Source organism: Cricetulus griseus, chromosome 2, assembly GCF_003668045.3.
Source record: "Cricetulus griseus strain 17A/GY chromosome 2, alternate assembly CriGri-PICRH-1.0, whole genome shotgun sequence".
Lineage (NCBI taxonomy): Eukaryota > Metazoa > Chordata > Mammalia > Rodentia > Cricetidae > Cricetulus > Cricetulus griseus.
In genome coordinates, this window is record NC_048595.1 from 444180436 (window position 1) to 444204852 (window position 24417).

A 24417-nucleotide genomic window follows, 5' to 3' on the forward strand; every position below is an offset into this window, starting at 1 on the left:
CCACCCTCTGTCTCTCTGTCTATCTGCTTTGGGGCACAGTGGGAGCTCAGTAAGTGGATAGGTGAATCTAGACCAGGAAGACTCAAAAGCCTTTTCCTGCTGTGTGAGACATCCTAAGCCAGGAGCGGGGAGGAGGAAGGGGATCCTGAGGAGGCCATCTGGGTGTCCAGTTACTTCATTCCTTGCTGTGACAGCATACCTAACAAGGTGAACTTTATATAGAGAAATGTTTCTTTCAGCTTGTAGTTTGACAGAGAGATTAACTGGTTTGTTTTGGTTTTTGTTTGGTTTTCTTTGTTTGTTTGATTGTTTTGCCTCTTCCATGGAAAGTGGGGCATATCACCACTGCCCTTCCAAGGGAAGGGTGAGAAACACAGGAATTCATTCTTTCTCTGCAAAGTAAATGCAGATGTAATAAGCTGTCAGCCAGCTCCTCCACACCGCTGCTGCCTCCAGGGATGACCAGCTTATGGCCGGCTGCTCATGCCTCCCACCCCACTCTGTGTTCATAAAAGATGTACACCCTTTCCCCTGGAGAAGTTCTGCCTTTCACCATGATGAGATCACTGGGAGTGTGTGTGTCAGCCATTTTCAAATGTTAGGTTTCTCCCTGTGTCTGGAGATTATTGCCTTGAGGAGTCAGGAGCCGATTCTCTCACCCTTAGCAATTCCTACCTGCAGCTTATAAAAATAAATGTGTGAAGTGTGGGTGCTGGGCGGAGAGGAAGTACATTTACTCATTACAATCTACAGCCTGGCCTTCAATCATCACCCATAAATCTTCATGAGTAAATGGCAGGCTGGTACTGTTGCCTCTCTGACAACCCCACGTCTGATTCTGCTTAAGTCTTGTATATTACCAGTCAAGACTCCAAAAAGCTATAAACCTCAGAAGTAGGTTCTATGGCCGAGCCGGCTGGGCTAGGCCCTGGAAAGTGTGGGCTTGGGCCACAGTGTCCTAGGAGAGCTCTGCTCTCACTGCTTGGAAACTAGGCCTTCGGTGAACTGTGGTGAATAGAATCAGAGCCCTAAAAGTGACTCTTGCAATGAGCTTGGTTCTGGCCTGTCTGGACCTTGTTTTTGTGTTTGTTTCTGTCTGTCAGGTGACAGGGTGCTTCCTATGTGTGCTCTAGGTGTCTGGGGCCTGAGGTGGTCATTCGGAGTCAGCCCTGATTTCTAGTCATAGCATCCTGGTAAAAATAGAAACATCTCTTCCCTTTAGTAAAGGTTTCCGGGGTGGAGGCAGGAAGATCAGAAGTTCAATGCTATATAGCAAGTTCAAGACTAGCCTGGGCTACTTTGAGACAATGTCTCAAGAAGAAGAGGAGGAGGAATACATTAGACACTTGCTACATCTGACTTATTTTATGTCCATCTAGGTTTTTAAGATGTTAGAATCATCCTCAGGACCCTAGAGAGATTTTTCACCTTCCAGATACCATCACCCCCTCAAGTGTGAAGTTGAAATGAACTTGACCCAACCTCCCATGTTAGCCAGCTGCTCTCTTGAAAGTTAGTCGATGTTCTTGCCCTGCCCAGGGCACAGAGTACCATCTCCAGATTCCTATGCCAGAAACCACCCTGGAAACACCTCTTGGTCACTGCCTGTGCTGGCCAGTTTTATGTCAACTCGATGTAAGCTGGAGTCATTTTAGAAGAGGGAACCTCAATTAAGAAAACACCCCTTCCAATTTGTCATGTGGGCACATTTGTGGTACATCTTCCTGATTGATGGGGGAGGGCCCAGTTCACTGTGGGCAGTGCCATCCCTGGGCTGGGTGGTCCTGGGTGCTATAAGAAAGCAGGCTGAGCAAGCCATGGGGAGCAAGCTGGTAAATAGTGTTCCTTCACAACCTCTGCATCAGTTCCTGCCTTGAGTTCTGACTTTCCTGGATGATGGACTAGAAGCATAAGCTGAAATCAATGCTATCCTCCCAAGTTGCTTTTGGTCATGGCGTTTATCACATTGATGGAAAGCTAGGACACTATCTACCTTCCTCAGTATCTTTTCCTATCACTGTGATAAAACACTCTGACGAAAGGAGTTAAAAGGAAAAAGAGGCGGGATGGTGGTGCCACCCGTCTTTAATCCCAGCACTCAGGAGGCAGAGGCAGTGTGATCTCTGTGAGTTCGTGGCCAGCCTGGTCTACAAGCTAGTTCCAGGTCAGCTAAGGCTCTACACAGAGAAACCCTGTCTCAAAAAACAAGCAAAACAGGGGGTGGGAGAGAGTTTGTTCTGATTCACAGTTCAGGTTACAGTCCATCATAACAGGGGAGTCATGGCGGCAGGTGCCAAAGCATCAGTCCTGTCACGCCCACCCTCAGGGAGAGAGAATGGTGTCTGCACGCTGATGCTCAGCTCTGCCCTCCACTTCCACTGCCCGGGGTCTGCCGCCCAGAGAGTGGTGTTACCAATGATTGGGGTGGGGTGCGCTTCTCAGCTCAGTTAATGCAATCAAGATAATCTCACAGGCCCAGAGGCCTGTCTCTCAAGGGATTGCAGATTCTGTCAAGTTGACCGTGAGCACTAACCGTCACATGCCTCCTGCAACATGTGCCCAGTATGCCTTCCAACAACTTTGCCTCCTGGGACACTCACGGGATAACTCCGGCAGGCCCCAGATGGGGCCCACATGTGTGGGAGATAGAGACATTCCCGTGACACACACCAAGCTGGCCCCTCAGATGCCAAGGTTTTGGATGGGAAACCAGAGATGAATTCTGGGGTGGATGTGGCTTTCTTTCTCACAGATCACCCAGATCCTGCCTGGGTGACTGATGGCCCAGTGGGGTGATGTGTGAGCTGAGGGAAAGCAGCCCCTGAGGGCATGTCCACAAGGCTGCAGTGCACACACAGGTACAGCTCAGCAGTGAGTGAGAGGCTTCCTTTGGTTCATGGACCCTAGTTACCTCAGCTTTGTGAAACACAGAGGAAACACAGACTATCTATAATCACTGAAGCATACAGTGACGGTTGGTGGCCATTACACCTGGATAAGTTTCAGCTCACCTGTTTATTAGAGAACAAATATCTGTGACTTTTATAATGAAAATGAATTAGAGAACATTGGCATGTGGGTTTTATTCCTGTGACTTCCTGCCTCTGCTTAGTGGAGACATGGGATGGTAGAAGAGTTGGATTGCCCCAGTCCTGCCTGAAGACCCCAGCATGCCCTCTCTGTCTGCCAAACCCTGCTTTGGCAAGTGTCAGGCCCTGAGAGCCTGCCCTGACTGAACCATCATGTCCCATTGGAGCAACAGCCGCAGCTCTGCCCATAGCTAACCCATTTCTAACCCATACTTTGTAACCCAGTCACCCCAGGTCACGTCACAGGGCCCAGAATGGCCAAGGAGCTGAGCAGCTCCCCCTCAGCCTGGAGACAGCCTTTCCAGAAATAAGAGTCAACCCTTCTGACTGGGGAAACCTATACCCAAGCCTAGAGTGGACCCTTTTAGAATCTCAGTTGCACTTGGAAAACCATGCTCCACTCACAGTCTTTCCTAGTCATGGCCTCCGGTGACCATTCACCTCTGTGAGCTGAAGCCTCACCCAAGGAGGGGAAGGGTCCCTCAGCTTCTTATCTGGTGCTAACTGACCCACCCTCGCTTTTCCTGTCTCCACCCTCTGAAAGACATGGGCGGGGGAGGGGTATTCACTGTCTATGGTAGGGTATTGGGGTTCAGAAAGTCAGGGTGCATATGAATCTCATATGGGGGGGCATTTGGTCTCCACAGTAACCTGAGCTTATGCCATGATGACCTCACCCTCAGTTTCCCTGTCCAGGCCCGCCACCAGACACATCCCTCCATCTTAGCTGACTGGAGCCTGCCTCACTGCAGTTCTCCCATGCCTCACTGTCCAGCAGCACTCTGAAAGGAGCTGCAGCTCACTGCAGCATCAGAACGAAGCCATCAGTGAACCACTCCACCCCACACCCCCGCCAACATGCCAGTAGCCCTGGGAGCTTCCCTCCCTGGGAATGAGCACATTCACAATTTAAGAGCCAACACCCCACTGTCAGGAATCTCAGTGCCCAGCTGGGACCTGCAGCTTACGGTGCCCTATGACACATGCCCTGGAGTGACATTGGCTCCCATGGTGCTGTATCTGCCTCTTGCCCACTGCTATGCCCGGGTATGGGCTGGCCCCCAAGGCCCTGCCAGCCCATTCCCACCCAGAGGCCTCTGCTCCCAAGAGAGATTACAGGATTCACCAGCATGCCTGATTTATGTAGGGCTGGGGATCAAACTAAGTGAGCTACATCCCAGGAGCAGTTATTCATTTTTATATGATCGTATAAAAACTCTCAGCTTAGAAAAATCGAGATTAAAATGTAGGCAACCATGTCTCAACCCAGACTCAACACATGCTGGCATTTAGCTATTTTAGCCACAGACATGTCAGTAAGAAATGATACCATAGAGCCAACTGAAAACAGCATACTCCTTCAAGATCCTGCCCTGCTATATGCTGTGTGTGCAGCTCCTGCTGGAAGGGACTGCAGGCACTGGCATGAACTTTGCTAATTAGTGACTGAAAAAAATTGACTAGCGGGTTTTTACCACTACCCCTGAGCTGTTATGTGCATCCCTCTCTCCAGCTGATTGGATGTCTGTCTTGAAAAACCAGACTGCAGGCCTGAACTGAGAGCAGATTATGCCACACAAGGCCCTAAGCAAATAAACAAAAGCAAAAGCTCTCACCAGAGGCTTGTTTTCACGTCCCAGCTCCCCAGGTTTCCAACAGTGTACATGCGTGTACACCTATGTGTATGCATTTGCATGCATGTGTATGTGCGCATGTGTGCATGCATGTGTCTTTAGGGGGACTCTTATAAATGTCAACTTAGAAAGTCAGCATGTACCAAAAATAGAAAGCACAGCATCCCTAAGACCTTCATATACCAAAGAAGAAATGGCAGGGTCTGGACCGGGAAGAAACGATGACAGGAGGAAGTTGGTTTTAGGGGTCATCAGGAGAGCAGATGCCATCTCAGGGAGGGGCACTTTCACCCACAGCCAAGTCCAGGGCCCCAGTAAGTGTCACTGTAGTGGCCAGAAAGGCTGGTGCTGAGAGTTGTGTGGAAATCAGCCACTGCAGAGAAAGTCTCAGAGCAGGCCCCCAGTGTCTGGGGGAGGTACAGATGAGCATATCTGGAAGATTATGGGTTCAAAGGAAGTGTCTTAGCAGGGGTCACCAATAGCAAAGTAACAGCTATAGAAAGCTAAGGGTCCAGGGCAGGAGGAGGGACCCCCATTCTTCAGTCAGGAGGTAGGGTGGATAACTGAGGAGATCCTGTGTTTTTCCATGGGATCTGACAGTGGGTCACACTGTTTTGGGGTTCAAGAGCAGAAAGTGGGGCAGAGGATTGTCTATGAGGAGGAAGAAGCCAACCCCACCCTGGATAGGCCAGGATGGTGTGGAAACATCTCTGGCTGGGACAACACGCCTCTGGGACAAGTAATCAAGGCACATTTCCTCCAAACAACACCTCCATGACAGTGCATCCCAGAGGAGGGGCCCTTAAAATCAGTATGGGAGAACACACATTTGCTAACAGCAGAACTCTGCTGGGTTTCTTTAAGACAAAGTCTCATGTCGTCCAGGCTGACCTCAAACTTGTGCTTCAGGTGACCTGGAACTTCTAATCTTCTACCTCCACCTCCCAAATGCTGGGGTCACAGCCACAGGTGTACCCGCAGCGCCACACCAGCTTATCAACCGTGCAATTCTTTAACTCAGCAGTGCAAGCAGGAAAGAGTCTGGACCAGGTGGAGAAGAATTCTCGATCATCAGCAGGAAGCAGAAAAACAAAAACAAACAAACAAACAAAAAAACAAAGAAAAACACGCTTTACCATTTAAAACCTTAAAGCAATCGGCAGAAAATTCAGGGTTAATAAAAAGTTTCAACAAAGAAGTAGGGTGTGAAAAAAAACCCAATAACCAAAGATGTTCCCCGAGGCTGAGGCAGCCTGGCAGAGCAGATAATAAGACACAAAAATAACTCATAATTGCCTCAAAATCCCAAAATGAGCAGAGGCAAACCAAAGCACTATTCAGGGTCCTATCTGGGGGTGGGGTATACTTCAACATAAACGGGGACAAGTGGCATTGTCATGTCTCCAAGTGGCACACTAAACAGGTCAGAGTTGCTAATTGTTTGCAAAATAACTCACATGTTCAACATAACAGCAAAAATCAAACAAAACAAAAATGAAACAACAAACAACAACAACAACAAAACCATGGGGGGAGAAAATATTTAAAAATAAAACATCCTAAAATTTATTTGAAAAAAAAAAACTAAGCAAAATACTTTGTCATGAAGAATAAGCCAGCTTCATATTTAAAACTACAAGAAAACCACAGGAATTAAGTCAGAAACACACTGGGACAAGGCACACATTGGGGAAGCTGCTGGGGATAAAATCCAGACACCAGTGATGCAGTGACACGGGTACCTCCCACCAATGACAAGGAGCAGAGCACTTCATGCCACTCAACAGAAATAATGAGGCAAGAAACTACAGGCTACTAAACAACAAGATAGTAGATACAAACCGAGGGTGAATTTTCAACCTGCAAAGTATTGGGGGGGGTGACAAGGGAAAAGGGTATGTATTGATCCTCTGTGATATACGCCCATCAAAGTAAAAAAAAAATAGTAGAACAGATTAAAATGATGACTAGAGCTGTTAAATGAGGGGCTGGAGAGATGACTCGGTGAATAAAAACTTTCTGCATGAGGACGAGGAACAAGAGTTCAAATTCCCAGCTCCCACTAAAAGCCAGAGTAATTCCAGCACTCTGAGGCAGACACAGGATCCCAGGGGCAAACAGGCTAGAGAGACTAGCCCGAATTGGTGAGCTCCAGATATAGGCATGAATTTGCCTCAACAAATAAAGTGGAGACTGACCTAATGTCACCCTCTGGCTTACACACACATGTATACACAGGTGCACACACACACACACACACACACACACACACACACACACACACACACACACACGAGAACTGCTAAAGAGCTTTGAGAATCAACAGAGTAATATAACTTGCTAATCTGGAAGAGTTAGAAAAGGTCCAATAAAAGCGATAGTTTAGCTGGCTACTTCACAAACAAAAGGCCCAGTTTGACAAAAGGACGGGTAGAAATGGGCACTTCCTGGGAGCCATGTGAACAGCTGGACACAGTGGCTCATGCCTATAATCCCAGCACTCTTGCCGTAGACCTAAAAAGGAGGACTGTCACAAGTTCAAGGCCAGCCTGGGCTACGTGGTGAGTTCAAGGCCAGCCTGGTCTATAGTGTGAGGCCTTAAATCAAAGACCACAAAGCCTAGAGAGGATAGTGCTGGAACTCGTAAGATTCTACCCTAAAGAAATGGTGATGAGCATCAAACCTCTCTATATCTGCGGGTCTTAGTCTCTGTTCTATTGCTGTGAAGAGACACCATGACCAAGGCAACTCTTATACAGCAAAGCATTTAACTGGGGGCTCACTTACAGTTTTAAAGGCTTAGTCCATTATCACCATGGCGGGTGAATGGCGGTACTCAAGGAGCAGTAGCTGAGAGCTACATCCTCATCCACAGGCTAAAAGACTTGAGCTTTTTGAAACCTCAAAGCCCACACCCAGTGACACACTTCCTCCCACAAAGCCACACCTCCTAATCCTTCTAATCCTATCAAAGAGTTCCACTCCTTGGTGACTAAACATTCAAGTATAGGAACCTATGGGGGCTGTTCTTATTCAAACCACCACAGTGTCTATCAAATTAACTTAGTTCTCAGGTGCTCACACCTCTCCAACCTGGATGTTGGAGAGAAAGTGATGGGAAAAACAATGACCACCCAGAATTAAACACAGAACTACCAACTTGCAGTAAATGGAGGCAGACCTGCTCCTCTCTCTGCTCATGGACACTAACCCTGAAAAGCAGCACACTGGACACAGGGATGCCCAGGAGCCGGGGCGCTCTGAGAGGCCTCTTGTCTTGATGCTTACCCAGTGTTTAAGTCTCTACAATGCACACAGGGATTTTCAGATCAGAAAAGTACCACAGGATAAGAACATGAGTGAGAGAGTTCAATACCAGACAAGAACCTCTGGTACTAGGCCTGGTCAGAGTCCCTTTCTCTTCTGTTAGCCGGTCTTCACTCCGCTAAGAGACCCAGCTAGGCTTCCCACCAACCAGTGGCGTCTCCCAGATGTCCCTCCAGGTGCTCCTGCCTGGGGCTCCTGATTTCCATGGAGAGTCACACAGGGCTCTGGTGGAGCAAGCTCTGGCCTGTGTATCCTGTGTGACATGCCACGTGTCCCGACACACACCTCTTCCCAGACAACCCTGTTGCTGGGCTGAACTTGGCCCGATGCCCACAAAGACTAATTTCAAGTCAACCTGAAGAGAAGTGGGCCGAGAAAGAGGGCTCTGGGCCTTTTCTGTATTGGGATGTTCAACAGCAGTCTAGGAGACCTGTCTTCTCCAGGGTGTCCACCCACTCCCCTTGCCCATGCCCCTTAGTTTCGGATTGCAGGCCCAGGTTCTCAATCCTTTCTCAGGTGAGGGGTTCCTACCAGCACCCGTATCCCAAGACCTGGTGGGCTGGGCTGGCAAACTCTGCAGCACCCACAGCCTACAGCAAATGATGGCCTCCCACCACTAGGGGGCGCTGAAGCTCAAGAAAGACCTTGGAGGATGGCTCGAACACACTCCATGTCCCTCAGTCTCTGAATCCCTGTTTACAGCACCCCACCCCCATCCAAAATTCCAGAGTTAACTTGCTAAAGAGATGTACACACCCCCGCCCGCTGATCTAGACTGATAGGGACCCACGCAGGCTGGGCAAGACAGGGCTTCCTTCCTGGGTTGGAGATGGAGGTCTCAGGATTTAGCTGACCATCAGCATAACCCCACAGGAGGGATGGGAAGTGCTGTGGCTCCCCTGTGCAGGCACCTCATGCCCCACACACGGTTCTGACAAGTTCTCTTTTGGAGAACCACCACCACCACCGTTTATATTGATTATGGTGAGGCACTGAAGGCAGGGTGTTGGCCTGAGGAGGAGCACAAACCCTTTCTCACAGTGTAGGATGAAGAATGCGTCTTAAGCAATAACAGCTAGATGGCTCACATTGCCCAGGTCCTTAGGAGCCCTAGAGGCTCAGGCCAACTTCTCTCTCTGGCCACACCTGCCTGTGACACCTGTCCAGCATGACGATGGATACAAGACTTGAGTGGTGCCCGTCCCGGCTGCACCACAGGTCCCCCAGACTTCGCTGTGGTAGATCATGTGTCCTCTGTAGGCAGTCTCCATATATGCGTGAGGCGCTCTGTGAATGAGCTCACCCGGTCCTCAGCTTACCCGGATGGATGCTGGATGCAGTATGGCTTCCTCCGTTTACAAGTGAAGAAGCTGAAGCCCAGAGAAGTTTGATGACTTAGCCAAAGTGACTAAACTCAGAAGTAGCTCAGCGGGGACTGACCCGGGAGCATTGTACACCAACACGCATTGTTTAAACTGCACCACTCCCTCATCTGAGAGTTCAGGAGCAGCCCTGGTAAACAAGGAAGCAGGTAACTTCTGCAAACCTACAGCAGGCAGTGAGTGAGTGAGTGGCTCCCAGTCCCAAACTGTTCCCTCTTCTTGAAACCACTCTGATGACCTTGGATACTGAGCTCTCAAAGCTGGATGCTTGGAATGAGTGCAGTATGTGTGATTACACAGGATCCCGGCTTCTCTGGGTCATGTCCTGACTGACCTCTGAGGGCCCCAATTTGTTGCTTTCACATGCCCATCAAGGCCCCAGGAAATATGTGTGGAATCCTGCAGCCAGCAAAAACCCACACTGGATGCCAGCCCTGGGGCAGAATGTTTTGGAGTTCCCTCATGCACAGGGCTCTCTGAGTGTCCCTTAGGGTTCCTAAAAGGTGGGTGGCTCTATTGCTCTTCCAGGGTGCTTTTTAGAGCTCTGAGGCTCTGTGGGCAGTGAACTCACCTGCAGGTATCTGTCATCCACAGCACAGGATGAGACCAAAGGGAGTGCTCAGGAGAACTCCGGACCACGGGTGTTACACAGAGGGACAACCCAACCTGCATCAGTTTGTCTGTATCTGCTTGGCTTCACAATGGCCCCGAACCCCGGCTCTTAAGCCCCAGGTTGTAGACTATGTGTCCAGACAGAGCTCAAATGCAGGCCCTGGCAAACACCCAGAGGGATAGGGCTGGTTCTTAGAGCCAGCTCTGGGAGGGCAGCTGAGGGGAGAGGGGTGAGGACCAGCCACCTCCTTGGCTTGGAGATCTTTCCTTGAGAGGATTTCTGACAAGGTCATGCTGTTTGGATGGGGCACCTAGATGGGGTTACCTCCGAGCACAGCTAAAAACAGCCCCTACTGATAGCTGCCTTTGCCACTAGCCTGGCAGTCCTGGGTATGGTTGTGGACCCTGGCGGTAGAGAGGCCTCAGGCTGGTCTCAGCTCCTCCTTGTGCCACCTCCTCTGTCCCTCAGGAGTCCCCTCCCCTAGAACCAGTGTTAACTTGAGTTTCCACCACAGCCCACAACGGCTACAAAATGTCTACACTGGGTCTCGTATTAAGTGGATCAAACAGAAGCACAGTGCCATGAAGGAAACTCGTCCCACAAGGGTGAAAGCAATGTGAAGACTTTGCTTTCTCCGTGGAGATGCCCCCATGTTCCTACGGCTTCATTGGCAGGAAGAAGCCGTGGGCTTGTGGGATGGAGCCATGGTCCTGCCAATGCTGCTGCCACTTGCTGTGCAGACCAATGGCAGAAGGGAACCTGGGTGGGGCAGAGAGCAGCAATGTGTGGTGCCGGGGGGGGGGGCGGCTAGATGCCTCACTATCCTTCTTGCCTCTGGTTCTTCTGTTTCCTGGTCGGTGTGGGGGCTTCAGCTGGCTCCAAGCCAGCTCCGGTGGGGTGCTCCCAGCCCAGGACCCTCCAGGACACCCACCTTCACAAATTACACCCATCCAAGTCCCACTGACCTCCAAGAAGGTCCTACCCCAGAATTGCCCTCTTAAACCCGAGACCCCCGCCACCCGTTTACACCCCTGCTTCCCTAGTGTATCCCGTCCTCGGCCCACCAGCTCTCCTGCCTCCTCCTCCAAGAAGCCTCCCCGTGTTCCTCCACCAGCAGCCTTTTGCCTGAGAGCATCTCTCTAGGCTCCTTGCCTTCTCATGCCCCCCTTCTCCTCCTCCGGCAGGACCTGTTCATGCCAGACCCTGAAGGCAACTGGACAGAAAGAAGCACGTGCTGGCCCTGAAAGAGGCCTGCTGGGGGCAGGTCAGGGAGCAGCAGCTCTGCAGGACTGTTTGTCCTGGTCCTTGGGCTTGATGGGCTGCTGACAGGAGGCAGCTGGTTCCCAGTGACAGGCAGCCGGGGGCGGTGGCACCTGTCAGCCTCTCTGCCCTGTGTGCTGAGCTGAGCCCAAGTAACTGTCTGTTTGGGGGGAGCTGCTGCTCTCCCCACTGGGCTGCAGAGTCACCCCTGCTTAGGCTGCAGCAGGGGTGAGGAGACAGCCAAGTAAGGCCACGCCTGTTGTCTCACAGCCCAAATGGCCCTGAGCCAAGCTGTGGCTACATCTGCAGTCCCCCCCCCCTCCAGCATGGTTCTGCATGCCACCCCACCAACTGCCCCCAGAGACTCACCAGCCTGGAGTCCTGGCAGGTGCCACCTCCGCTCCTGGGTGTATCTGTGCAGCTGTGGGTGGAGGAGGCATGGAGCCCTGGGCACAGCTGAGCAGGAAGAAAAGCACCCTAGGTTCCATTAACAGACCCCAGCTTCTTCCAACGCCCCCTCCTCCTTCTTTTCTCCCCCCATTCTAGCCCCTTTAATGAACTACAGTTGCCCCGCTAGAGCTACGTCCTAGCTGTCCCAGGGCCTGAAGTGGTCCTAGAACAGGTCAGCAGGATCTGTCCCTCAGGAATTCCTCAGATGCCCAGACTCAGAAGCCACCTCTCCCCTGGTCCTCTGAAGTCTTCCCTGTACATAATTAGTCTTCTTGGGGGCTCCATCAAGAGGAGAGAGAGCTTCAGAGAGAGCTCCAGAGAGAGCTCCAGAGAGAGAGCTCCAGAGAGAGAAAGAGAGAGAGAACTCAGAGCCACAGAACCTCCTGTTGTGTGCTGGCCAGGCCAGGCAACACCATCTCCATGTCAGCAGCTGGCTAGGCTGCCCCTTCTTTGCTTCCTCAGCAAGAATCAGAGAACCACTGTCACCTATCAGGGAAGACACTGTCCCCTGCTGTCTCTCCTGCTACTCCTTTTCCTTGGTTCAGTTTTCTTTAAATTATGCTCTCACTATGTAGCCCTGGCTGGGCCTGAGACTCCTTATGTAGACCAGGATGGCCCAAAATTCCTAATGTAGACCAGGCTGGCTCAGAACTCCTTATGTAGACCAGGGGCCCTTTGAACATGCAGAAAAGCTTCTGCCTTTGCCGCTCAAGTGTTGGGATTACAGGCACGTGGCACCTCTCCCCTCCTTCCTCCCTCCCACCCCCTACACTGTGTGTGTGTGTGTGTGTGTGTGTGTGTGTGTGTGTGTGTGTGTGTGTGTGCCTGCGCGCGCGCTCCACTGACTTTATTTAGCCTTGCTTACAAAAGCATGGATGGGTTGGGGTTATTTATTTGAGCAGGGCAACTTACCAATGGCCACACCACTGGAGAAAATAACTCCCCCTCCTTCAGCAGCCATTAACAGCCAATAGATCCCAGAGGAAGGGTGGGGCCTCATAAGCTCCTCTCCAGCCATGATGGGAAGGTAAGGGGCCCAATATCATGCACGTCCTTCGTGTTAGCCTGCCCTGCTGTGGGATCTGGGTTGTAGCAGCCATGCCATGCCCAGAAGGCTCCTCCCCACCCTCTACCTCCCGCTTTTTTCCGTCTCCCTTCACCACGCCCCTGCACCTTAAGGGGTCATATAGATGTCTGATTTAGCATATACAACCTTAAAATCTTTTTGAGGGGTTTGTACTTAGACATACTTCAGTAAGATTTCATGCTGAAAATGCCGCGGGGGGAAGGTGCAGTTTGAACTACTTAATTTCTCACCCCAATGTGACAGCACTCAGATTCCCTTATTCCTATCTGTCCCCAGCTTGTGACTCTTTTCTTCAATAAATATTCCTGTGATTCTAGGGTAAACACTACCCACAGAAGGCCAAGGTCAGCTATGCAAATCTTCCTTGCTTGCTTCACTCCCACACCCATGGAGAGCCTTCGTAATTACTTTGGGAATTACCTGGAAAACATTAGAAGCACAAACAAATCTACCTCAGAGCCTCTCAGGAGCCACCCGCGCTAAGCTTGCTCAGGAGGAATCAAGGTAGGCCGGCGTCTTGCTCTCCCGACCTCTCTGGGGCTGCACCCCACACCCTGTGGTCTGGACCAGCACTACATGTCCACACAAGACTTTTCTGTTTTGCTGCCACTGTGAATAACTGCAACAAACAGCTCATAGGAATGATGCTGTGTGCTCCTAGCATGCCCTTGGAAGAGACACAGAGAAGTGGCATCAGTGGGGCAAAGCCATTTATACACATGACTGAGGCAGACATTTGAGCCCCTGGAGGCTCTTGTGAACTGCTGTAGGCCCCAATGAGTCCCTACATACCCTCGTGAGCCTTTGTCTGTGATTCCCTGTGAGCCCCTGAAGGCCCTTGTGGGCATCTGTGGACCTTTAAGATCCCCTGTGGTTCCCTACAGGCCCCTAGGAACCCCCGTGAGTCTCTGTAGGACCCTGACATCCCTTGTGAGCCCCTGTGGGACACTGCAGGCCCCTGTGAGCCCCTATTGGACTCTGTGGGATACTTCAGACCCCTGTGAGCCCCTGTGGGACCCTGTGGGACACTGCAGGCCCCTGTGAGTCCCTCTATGCAGGAATAGCAGTTCTCATTCCCATCAGCCACCATGTGGACACCTCCCAGAGCTTCTCGCTTCTCTAGGTGAAGTTGCTACTCATTTTTTTTTTTTTTTTTTTTTTTACAAACCTTGTGAGACATGGAGTTGCAGGGCTGCTAAAAATTCAGGTTTATGTCTTTGTGGCGAGATCAGGGTCCTTTTCGTACATATGGAAGACATTGTTTACCTCTTTGTCAGTTTTCCCCTAGGTTGCTAGATTTTCCTTTTTTAGGAATCCCAGCCTGTCAGTGACATAAGCCCTTCGCCTGAGCCATGAGTGTCAATCAGGTGGGGGCTAACCCTTTGACGTAAGCACATAACGTGGCCATCTGCAATCTTCATGCTCGAGAACCTCACAATCGAGCTTATAATTAAAAAAATCATAATGTTCTAAGTTTATGATGATCTGTTGGGCTTCATTCTCTGCTGTCCTGAGCCGCGTGCGGCCTACAGGCTGTGGGCCAGATGTGGCTGGTAGATAATGGTGTGTTTTGCCCACAGGAGTCTCTGCTTCACTCTTGCTTCTAGTTTCAGGTCACAGCTGGAAAGAATTCCTTTGTCTCAGGTGTAAAGGAGGGTACTGGTATGCGTCTTGCCTTGCGTGGCTCTCTTGGTGACCCTCCTAAAGAAGGTGGGTCCAAGTCTGTCTCCACCAACATGGCTGGCATTGGTTCTGAGCCCATCAGTTAAAAAGTTTGTCTTATCCATGAGTGGTGGTGCACACTTTTAATTCTACTTGGAGGCAGAGGCAGGTGGATCTCCGAGTTTGAGTCCAGCCTGGCCTACAGAGGGAGTTCCAGGACGGCAAAGGCTACACAAAGAAACTCTTTCTCAAAAAACTCAAACAACAAAACAAACAACAAAAAAGTTTGTCTTCCTCACATTCTTAAGATAGAGCTTTGTCCCATTCCACCTTTGAGAGCCTAATTCTGTTTCTGCTTTACCCCTGCATGGCTTCCCACTTCCTCCTTGCTTCCAGAAAACACTACTGAGAGCCTCCAGGAGGAGTTTAGTCCCTTCCCTACCTACTTGGGCCAGAGCTCTGTGAGGACAAAAACTGGTCAGACTACATCCTGTCCTATAGACAGGAAGTGGTCACCATGGTGACAAGACCTAGGCCAGCAAGGGAATCACTTGAGCTCGAGGCTCTGAGGACTTTAGCTGAAGGAAGCTCCAAGGTGACATGTGGCCATATAGTCAGGCCCCTTAAGTCCACAGAGCCAGCAGCTTGTCTCTAGCCCTGAGATTCTCTGAGAAGATGACTTTGGCAAGAGGGACCCTTGATGCCTGCTGAGCCTGGTTCTCTCTCTGCTATGTCAGCCAACCTCCAGCTGCTACAGCAGGAAGCAGGACAGGTGGTACCCAGGCGTAGGCCAGGCACTAGGGATGGATGGGGTCATCATTTCCAGAAGAGTCCCGATCCTTACAGAGAAGATGAAGATGTGGAGTGCAGAGGTGGCTGGACAGCAGTCGTTCTCATCCTCCCTCCCTGCCCCCGTCTCTCCCCTGTCTCTCTCTCCCCTGCCTTTGGCCTCCTTCCCTTCTGTCACTCCCTCTCCCTGTTTTTCTACAGCTTTAACAACTGCAGAGATGTGGCTGGTGTGTCATGTCTTCACCCCTTAAAGTGGAAGCTTCCCGGGGTTTGCCCTGTCACAGGGTCTCACAGCTATCAGCCGGCTCTAATTTTAGAGCATTTTCATCCACTCCCAAAACCACGTCCTGTGAACAGTCCCTCTGGCATCCCTCCCTCCAACCTCCAGCCCTAGGCAACCACTAATCCACTCTGCCTCTGCGGATGTCCCTAGCTGGGACATTTCACAGAAGTAGGATCATGTGGTGTGGTTTGCCGTGACTGCCCTCTATCCTCCGTGGAATGTTTTCAAGGTCTTCCGTGTCTAGCCTGTGTCAGGGCTTCGTTCTCTTCACTGCCAAATAATATTGCATTGCACGATCATAATACCACACGTAATTCGTCCTCAAGTCGGCTGGCGGAAAGTTGGGTAGTTTCCCAGTTGGGATATGGTGACTAAGGCTGCTGCTCTGTGCTGCTGCTCCAGCTGTCAAGAGGGCTCATTTAGACATTCTCACTGCCAGGCCATAGGCACCCCTGTGCTCAACAGTCTGAACTGCATTTTATTATTCCAACAGCAAGACCTGGCTGTCCCACATGGTCACATCCTGTCCACACTTGGTATTGGCTATGGCCATCCTCCAGGGTCTGAAGCACTGTGTAATGTCAGCCAATTTTCATTTCCTTAATGCCTAATGATCTTGAGTGTCTTTTCCGGCTTTCAGTGGATATTATGTAACTTCCTTGAAGAGATTTCTGTTCTCATACTTGACCATTTTTTAGGTAGACTATTGCCTTGGTGAGCTTTAACTGTCAACTTGACACAGTCTTGAGTCACCTGAAAGGAAAGCCTAGAAGAAGGAATTGCCTAGGTCAGATTGGCCTTCAGGGGACTGTCTTGATTATTAACGGATGTAGAGGACCCAGCCTACTGTGGGCAGCACCATTCCTAGCTAAGTGTGAGTGAGCCAGCCAGCCGCATTCCTCTATGGTGTCTGCCTTCAGTTCCTGCCCTGATTACCCTCAATGCTGGGTTGTGACATACAGGTGTAAGCCAAATAAACTCTTTCCTCCTCTATGATGCTTTTGGTCAGTATTGTATTACAGTAACAGGGATGAAACCTGAATAGTGATGTTTTTATTGTTGAGATGCAAGGGATCTATCAATTCTGGATATATTCTCCTATTCTGTGAGCTTTCTTTGCACTGTGTATGTGGCTGTTTGTGTGTATATAGGCAGTAGAGGTTAGAGGTCAACACTGAGTGCCCTTGTCAATTGCTGTCCACCTTATTTTTTTAAAGCAGGGTCTCCCGCTGAACCCAGAACTCAGTGATTCAACAAAACTGACTGGTTAGTGAGCCCCAGGGCTTCCCATCTCCACCTTCCTGCTGAGATCACAGGCACCTGCCACCATGGCTTTTGACATGGGCACTGAAGATCCAAACATCCAGGGGCTCATGCTTGTGGGACAAGAAAGCACCTTACCAAACATGCCATCTCCCCCACCGCCCCCCTCCTTGCAGTTATCCGATGGTGCTTTTTACAGTGCAGTTTCAAGTTCAATAGAGTCCAATTCATCTATAGCTCCCTTCACCTGTGTCTTTTTATCTCTATGTAAGAGGTTTTTGTTTCTATTGATTTGGAACCCAAAGCCATCAAGGTGCTCTCCTGTATCTTCTCAGACTGCTATGGCTTTAGCTTGTGTGTCGAGCCTGTGATCCACTTTGACATAAGTTGTGTTCAGCAAAGGAACCCAGCTGCGTTCTTTCCTGTCCATTGCCAACACTTGTTGAAATGACTCTATTTTTTAAAAAGAGGATTTTGTATGCTTTTCAGATTCTGAAAGTGATACACATCTTTAAATCAAGAATGTGGATTTTATAGCACAAAGAAGAGCACAGCATCCCTCCATCAGCCACCCAGAGCCCTCCCAGCAGGTGTCGTTTATAACAGCAGGTCTGAACCTAAACGAGCCGTTCCCATCCATTCTGCCAGTTTTGGAAACACAAAATGTCCATCTGTGACGACATGGCCTCCCTGAGTTTGTCAGCAGGCTCCCGGCTGTGTGAGGCTGGGTCAGTTTACACACTGCCTTTTCATGCTCAGTCTGTGACCACACCAGGCCATGCTCAGCTGTCCTACCTTGATGCCTTCAGGACACCTGTCCTTGTTTTCCTGAATGTTTGCTCAGAAAGTCCTTGTCTTTTCTTTGAATGTCTGTGATTCTCTTTCTTTCTAGCAGAACTTGCTGTGTAGAACAGGCGGGTCTCAAACTCACAGAGATCTGCCTGCTTCTGCCTCTTGAGTTTTGGGATTAAAGGTGTGCACCATCTTGTCAACCCTTGAGTTGTTTTCTTAAAATAGATCGTTTGGTTAAATAACAAAAAAAAAAGAAAAAGAAAAAAAAAAGCTGCTGGATTTCTTCACAATCTTTCTATTCATGATCTCTTCCCCCCACCACAGTAGATATTTTGTTCTTAGAACTATCACCATAAAGACATTTTTTATTAAAAGTGTATGCCACCACTCATATAGTTCTTAAATTATACCTGAAGGGACCAGCTCCCCATTTCGGCAGCCATGACAGTAACACATGCTTGTTTGACCTTGTCCTAGTCACTAGAAAGTCAGATGCCTGCCTCGTGGCAAGGAACCAATCAGAAGTTAGCTGGTGGCGCTATGCTTTACGACTCTGGGTGTGCTTTACGGACAAGTGCACAGCAATGATGCGCAGAGCATAGCAACCACCCTGGGAGGGCCTGTGGGCCATAACAACCAGTTGACCAGTCGACACAGGGCAAACCCTCCAAGCCTGGAGGCACACCAATCATGAGCCTGTGCGTACACCTAGACACTCCCCTTATGCCGGCTACAGATCTCTCTCTGTAGCCGGTTCGAGCTGTCTTTTGTAGCCATCCGCCATGGTGGGTGGACAAAAGACCCGAGCTAACATGGGGTTAGCTTGTTAAATTACAATAAAGCCTCATGCAGTTTGCAGCAAGCTCTCGAATCTGCCTGGTGATTGGGGTGACTGCAGTCGTGGCCTGGGACCCCGGATACCTGAGTTTTTCATTCATATAAACTGTGTTTCTGAGGTCTTATAGTGGTATTTACTGTTATCTGTTTAGCTGTTCTGTCCGGGTATTTCCACATAGTATTTTTCTTACTCTCATTTTTGAGAGAGTCACTTGCTTTGGGTATTGTGGTGGCTTGGATGTGAAATGTCCCCACGGGATCATGAGTTTGGACACTTGGTCCCCACCTGTTGTTGGTGCTGTTTGGGAAGGTCACAGAGCTTTACTGCAGCAAGTGAGTGGGGGGCGGGGGTTTGAGGCTTTATAGTCCACCCCCTACTTCCTGTTGCTGCTGTTTCCTGAGCACAGATGTAGCTTGACCAGGTAACCTCTTGCTCCTGCTGCTACGCTTTCCCCCCTTGTTGCCATCCCTTTCCTCCTTGTCCCACTCGCCCCCCTTAAACTGTGAGCCAAAGCAGCCTTTTCCTAAACTAATTTGTTACCATATTTTATCGCAGCAATGGGAAAGTGACAAGGCAGTTACAGTTTTGCTGAATTTTTTTAATGCTCAATCGACATGTAGCTGTATCTTTTTCTTTGGTTTTAAATTTTAAATTTCGGGGACTGAAGAGATGGCTCGGGCATTAAGAGCATTTGCTGTGCTCTATTGCAGAGAACTGCATTTGGCTCCCAACACTCATGTCAGACAGCTCACAACTCCTGTAACTCCAGTTCCAAGGAACCCGAGGCCCTCATTCCCTCACTCCAAGTACCCCCATGTCTCTCTCCCTTAACACACAATCCAACTTTGTCTATTCTTTCTTTTTTTTTTAATAACTTAGTGCTGTACATATGAGCATGGGCGTGGGGCAATAGCAGGGAAACCTGACAGAGGCCACATCCTCAGCCCTGATCAGCTGTCAACTGCCAATAGCCCCTCAGTCAGGGCTGGAACCTGGAATCAACTAACTACCCCATCTATGATGGAATTTTTATGGCTTGATCTTGTGCAGGTAACCCCAACTCTGAGAGCCTACGATATGAATGGATAATGATGCTTCCAGACCACACGGATCACTAAATGAAAAGTTGAGAGCCTGTGTGTGTGTGTGTGTGTGTGTGTGTGTGTGTGTGTGTGTGTGTGTGCCACCAGAACACCTGGAGCTGGAGTTGTGATCTGCCCAGCATGGGTGCTGGTATTGAACCTCTGTAAGAGCAGTACGTACTCTTAACTGCTGAGCCATTACTCTATCCTCTCTGTTTTTTTTTTTTTTTAATATGATTTATTTTAAATTTCCTGTATGTTACACCTGACCCTCTGGCGGGGAGGGCACCATGCCGTTTGACCCACTAGGCCCCTGGAGTACACAAGGCTTGGTGCTGAAGAAGTTATCTTCTTCAATAACACAGTGCTAGGGCATACTGTAGGGTCACTGAACACCCAGATCCTCTCTTGACCACGGTTTGGGGATCTATAAACTAAGAAGTTGGGCTAAATGGCTGCCAAGTTTGCTCTTGAGCCAGGAGCCAATTTAAATACCTCTGAGAAGCAGGGAGCCCCTAATCTAAGGATCCTTTCTTCATCATTCCAGTTGTCTCTGGCAACTGTCCCTCTAAATGGCTGTTTCCACAAGAAAATAAACTATGCTGGCGGTACAAACACATCTGCTGCCCTCCTGGGGCTCAGCACTGGGGCTGCGCTCCCCTGGGACACGCTGTGACAAGCAGCTGTTGGAAGGGAAAGACATTTCCCAGCAGCTGGATCACAGGGAGGTATGAGAGAGATAACAGATCCACAGCTTGTGGGGACAACACACAGATGGGGGCCACTTAGCTGCCCCGGGGAAGCTCAAGTGGCCGTATGCACGCCTGCCTTATCTCCAGTGCTGGTCCCACCTGTCAGACTGTTGCCTCCAGCAGAGCTGGACATAGAAGAGGTAGGGTCTTGATATCTGTAGGAGAGGGTGGAGGCTTGGGAGGATCAAGGACCAAGGACCATATGGATGCTGTGCCAGGCACATAGGCAAGCCACGGGGTAGAGAGACACTTAACATTTTTGTTTTTATTGTTTTGTTTTTGAATCTTGCTATATTGGCCAAGCTGGTCCCAAGTTCCTGGGCTCAAATGTTTTTACCACAGCTTCCTAAGAAGCTGGAATGCAAAGCGCATGCCCCAGGCCTTTTCCAAGATCCACTTTTTCTACCCATTCTGGACCCTGTCAACAGTCGTACCTCCACCTCCAACTGCACTGCAAGGCCTGGATGTCCTTCTGGCCCCAGGCCAGCAGACAGCAGCTCCCAGGGGTAGACCAACTCACACATACACAGAAAGACTGACACCTCTGCCATCCCTCCGGAGGCATGCTTCCGGGGTCTGTGTTTCAGGAGCCAACACGGCAAACTCGGTGTCACCAGGCCCCCACTCCTAGGCCTGACTACTTCTCTTCCTGCCCAATACATGGCTGTATCGTTCACTAGAAGGTCAAGCTGGCACCTCAACTTCTGTCTCACTGTCTCATCTAGCCCATTTACAAACATGCCAGTTTGGCTCCAGGACAAGTCACTCCCCATGTTGGGTGGCATCGTAAATGGCCTCAAAGTGCTGACCCATGCTGGCCTGAACTCTTTCCACCAGGCAGCATCAGGTCCTGCCGATCTGCTCGGAACTCCCAAGACTGCTCATACTGGAGTCGTCACCCATGTCTTCCTCATGGCCAGAGAGGCCTGGCCTTTAGGGGTCTGGCTCCTTCTCGGCCTCTGCTCTCTCTGTCTCCTGCCCCAGCTGCATGGGCTCCTTGATTTGGGGTTTAGGGACCCTTCTCACTCACGTCCCTTTCCCTGGAGGGGCCCTCCCTTGGATCTTCTCATTACATAAAGCTTTACCGTTACTCCACAGGGCCTCCTGACCCCTGCAGACACAAAGGCTTCAACCTGGGGATCAAGTATCAGGGTATTGGGTTAGAGCAGTGGTTCTCAACCTATGGGCCTTGGCCCTCTTTGGGGGACCAAATGACCCTCTCACAGGGGTCACCTAAGACCATCTGCATCTCAGATATTTACATTATGATTCACAACAGTAGCAAAATTATGAAGTAGCAATGAGCGTGATTTTATGGTTGGGGGTCACCACAACATGAGCAACTGTATTAAAGGGGGTCGCAGCACCAGGAAGGTAGAGAACCACTGGCTTAGACAGAGGACACCACAAGATGCCCAGGAGGACTGGTTCCATCCTACAGCTTCAGACGCGTGTCACTTTGACCCCTGTGACCCAGTGACCAAAAGCTTGTCTCATGGCTCTGCCTGAACCCAAGAGAGGGGATGCAGAATAACTGACACAGTAATGTCACTTCTCCTTGCAGGTGCAGATGTCCTTCCTGCTGTGTGCCCAAAGCCCCAGAAGCCTGTGTACAGTGCTGGAGGAACAGCTTGGTATCAGTCCTGATTCCACAGAGCCATTGGGGTGCAGGCTGACTGCTGCTGGCTATCTCCCTCTTGTCTCCTTGCCCTTGCCAGGCCTCAGCCTGACCTATGCCCAGCGGAGGATGCAGCTGAGGAACAAGTTGCAGCAGGGACAGTCCCAATCTACCCAGTGGTAGCCTCTCCCCTGGATTTGCTACAACCTACTGTGGCCAGATCCAGTGATGAGAACCCCCTCCCCGCATCAGAAGAGCCCTGTGAGCATTTCTTCCTAAGACGGGGAACCAGGCAACATGAGGAGACATCACAGGGAGGAAGAGGACCCTTGAGGGCTCCTCAGAGGCTGTGGCATTGAGGCTGAGCTTTAATAGGTTGAGGAGGAATACACACATCTGACTCCCCCATCCACTCACCTACCCTGGGTGGATGGGGGTGGGCTTCCTCTTCCCTGGACCCGCCTCTCACTATGGCTCTCCAAGGAGACTGATGCCCCCCCTACACACACACACACACACACACACACACACACACACACACACACACACTCTTTCCAGGGTTCAACTCATCTCTGAGAATTCACAGCACTTTTGGTGTATATGGCTGCTTGGGAACAAGCTTCTAGAACCTTCAAGCCATCCCGTGTGCTTCTGTTTTTCTCATTGTTTTCTACAAGGGTAGCTGTGTGTCTGTAGATTCTGTTCCCCAGCTTGTGGGGAAAGGTTACAGCCTGGCAGGCACCGACTTGGAGAAGATACAAAGAGGGAGGGGCCAGGAGCCTCTGAAAGCCCCCAGAAGCCAAGATGCACAGAGGAGAGGTGGAGGGCTGCCCCCCCCACCAAGATGACTACCCAGAGAGTCACCCCACAGGTGCTGATCCTGAGCAGCTCTGTCCCTCTGCACCAACACTGTCCCAGTGCTTCTTGGAGAGCTGAGAGTCTGAGTGGCACAAAGAGGACCTTTCTGTGCAGTGCAATGTTTCTGGGACAACACCTCATGGAGAATGCCTGATGGTCTAGCCATTCTCCCCTTGTGGCTGTCCATCCCTTCAGAGGATGGAGATGATAATTGTTGGCACATGCCCCAGGTATGCCCTCTTAGTCTTAAGAAGCTGATGGCTGTCCAGCACCCCTCCAGACAGCCTAACAGCCCTGCCTGAGTCTGTGGAGCAAGGTCACACCAACATAAGCAAACTTGCCACCCACGGCATTTCCCTGAGGATGAGCCCATAGCAACAAGGAGGAGCTGCACAGGTTCCAGGGCTCTCTCTTTGGGGCTTCCCTCCCTCCAGAATGGGCCGCCAGAGGCAGCAACCACACTCAGTTCCCATCCCTAGCTAATGATTCCAATAGGAAATGTTCCCTCTAGGAAGCAGATGCCCCCAGAGACCAGGCACCGAGGCCTGGTGGAATTCCATCTCCGGTGGAATCAGTGCTTGAACTTACTTGGAAAAGATGGCCTCCCAATACTTTCCTCTTATCTCCTTCTCACCACAGGTCAGTGCCCAGGTTATTACCCGGAATAGGGAACTGGGAGCTATGGAGATAACATCTGCAGGAAAGGGGCAGCATGCCATTAGTGTTCAACACCATCCTGGGTACCCTCAGGACAGCCTGGCCCAGCTTTCACAGTTCATAGCCCCACCCACCCTCCAAAGGGCCCTGACCAGGCAGGCCTTGAGGGGCTAGATTTGGCTGTTGTTTTCATTACCAGAACTGCATGGCAAGGACACTGTTCCTCTAGCCCAGGACCAGGGCTGCACTGAGCTCTCCACCAGTGTGAGTGAGTCTCTAAGCTGGGAGGAAAACTAAACCCACAGCCTTGAGGGGACAGCTTGGCCTGAGACTGTGACTCATGTCAGACCTTTGTTTTCTGATTTTGGTGTCCCACCCCATCTCAAGGCCCAGTGACCTCAAAGCCCTCATTCCACCCAGAGAGAAGCAAGGCTTGGGGGTGGTGGTGTGATCCTGGGATAACCAGCCTTCTGCTTTCTGCGCATGAAGTGCTATGCTCTGTGTCTCTTATGTCGGATGGCAGGGGAAGCTGGCAAGGCCCCGGCTGGCTATGTACCCATGACTCACCATTCCTGGTGGGCAAGTCCCCACCTCCAGACTTGCTGTTTTTGCTTCTCCCTAAGTCACAACCCGGTCCCTGTGGGAGGGGACATGGTGACCTGGCCTGTAAAGCACTGTGGTTCTTCCAAGGCTCTAGAAGCTGAAGTATTATGATTCACCCAGGGTTTTGTGCACTGAACAGTACTGTGATTCATCCAGGACCTTGTACATTGTGAAATGCTAAGGGACCATGTTCAGCCATTCATACAAACAAAGGAGCAGGGGCCAGGTTCACGGGGTCACAGTCACACTGTGGACCACCCAGGAGTGCCCCAAGCCTTCCAGCACCACCTACACGAGAACCTGGTGTGAACACACCTGCTGCCAAAGGATGGAGTCCCTATGGGACAGGAGATAGCCAACATGTCCTCCCTGTCCCCT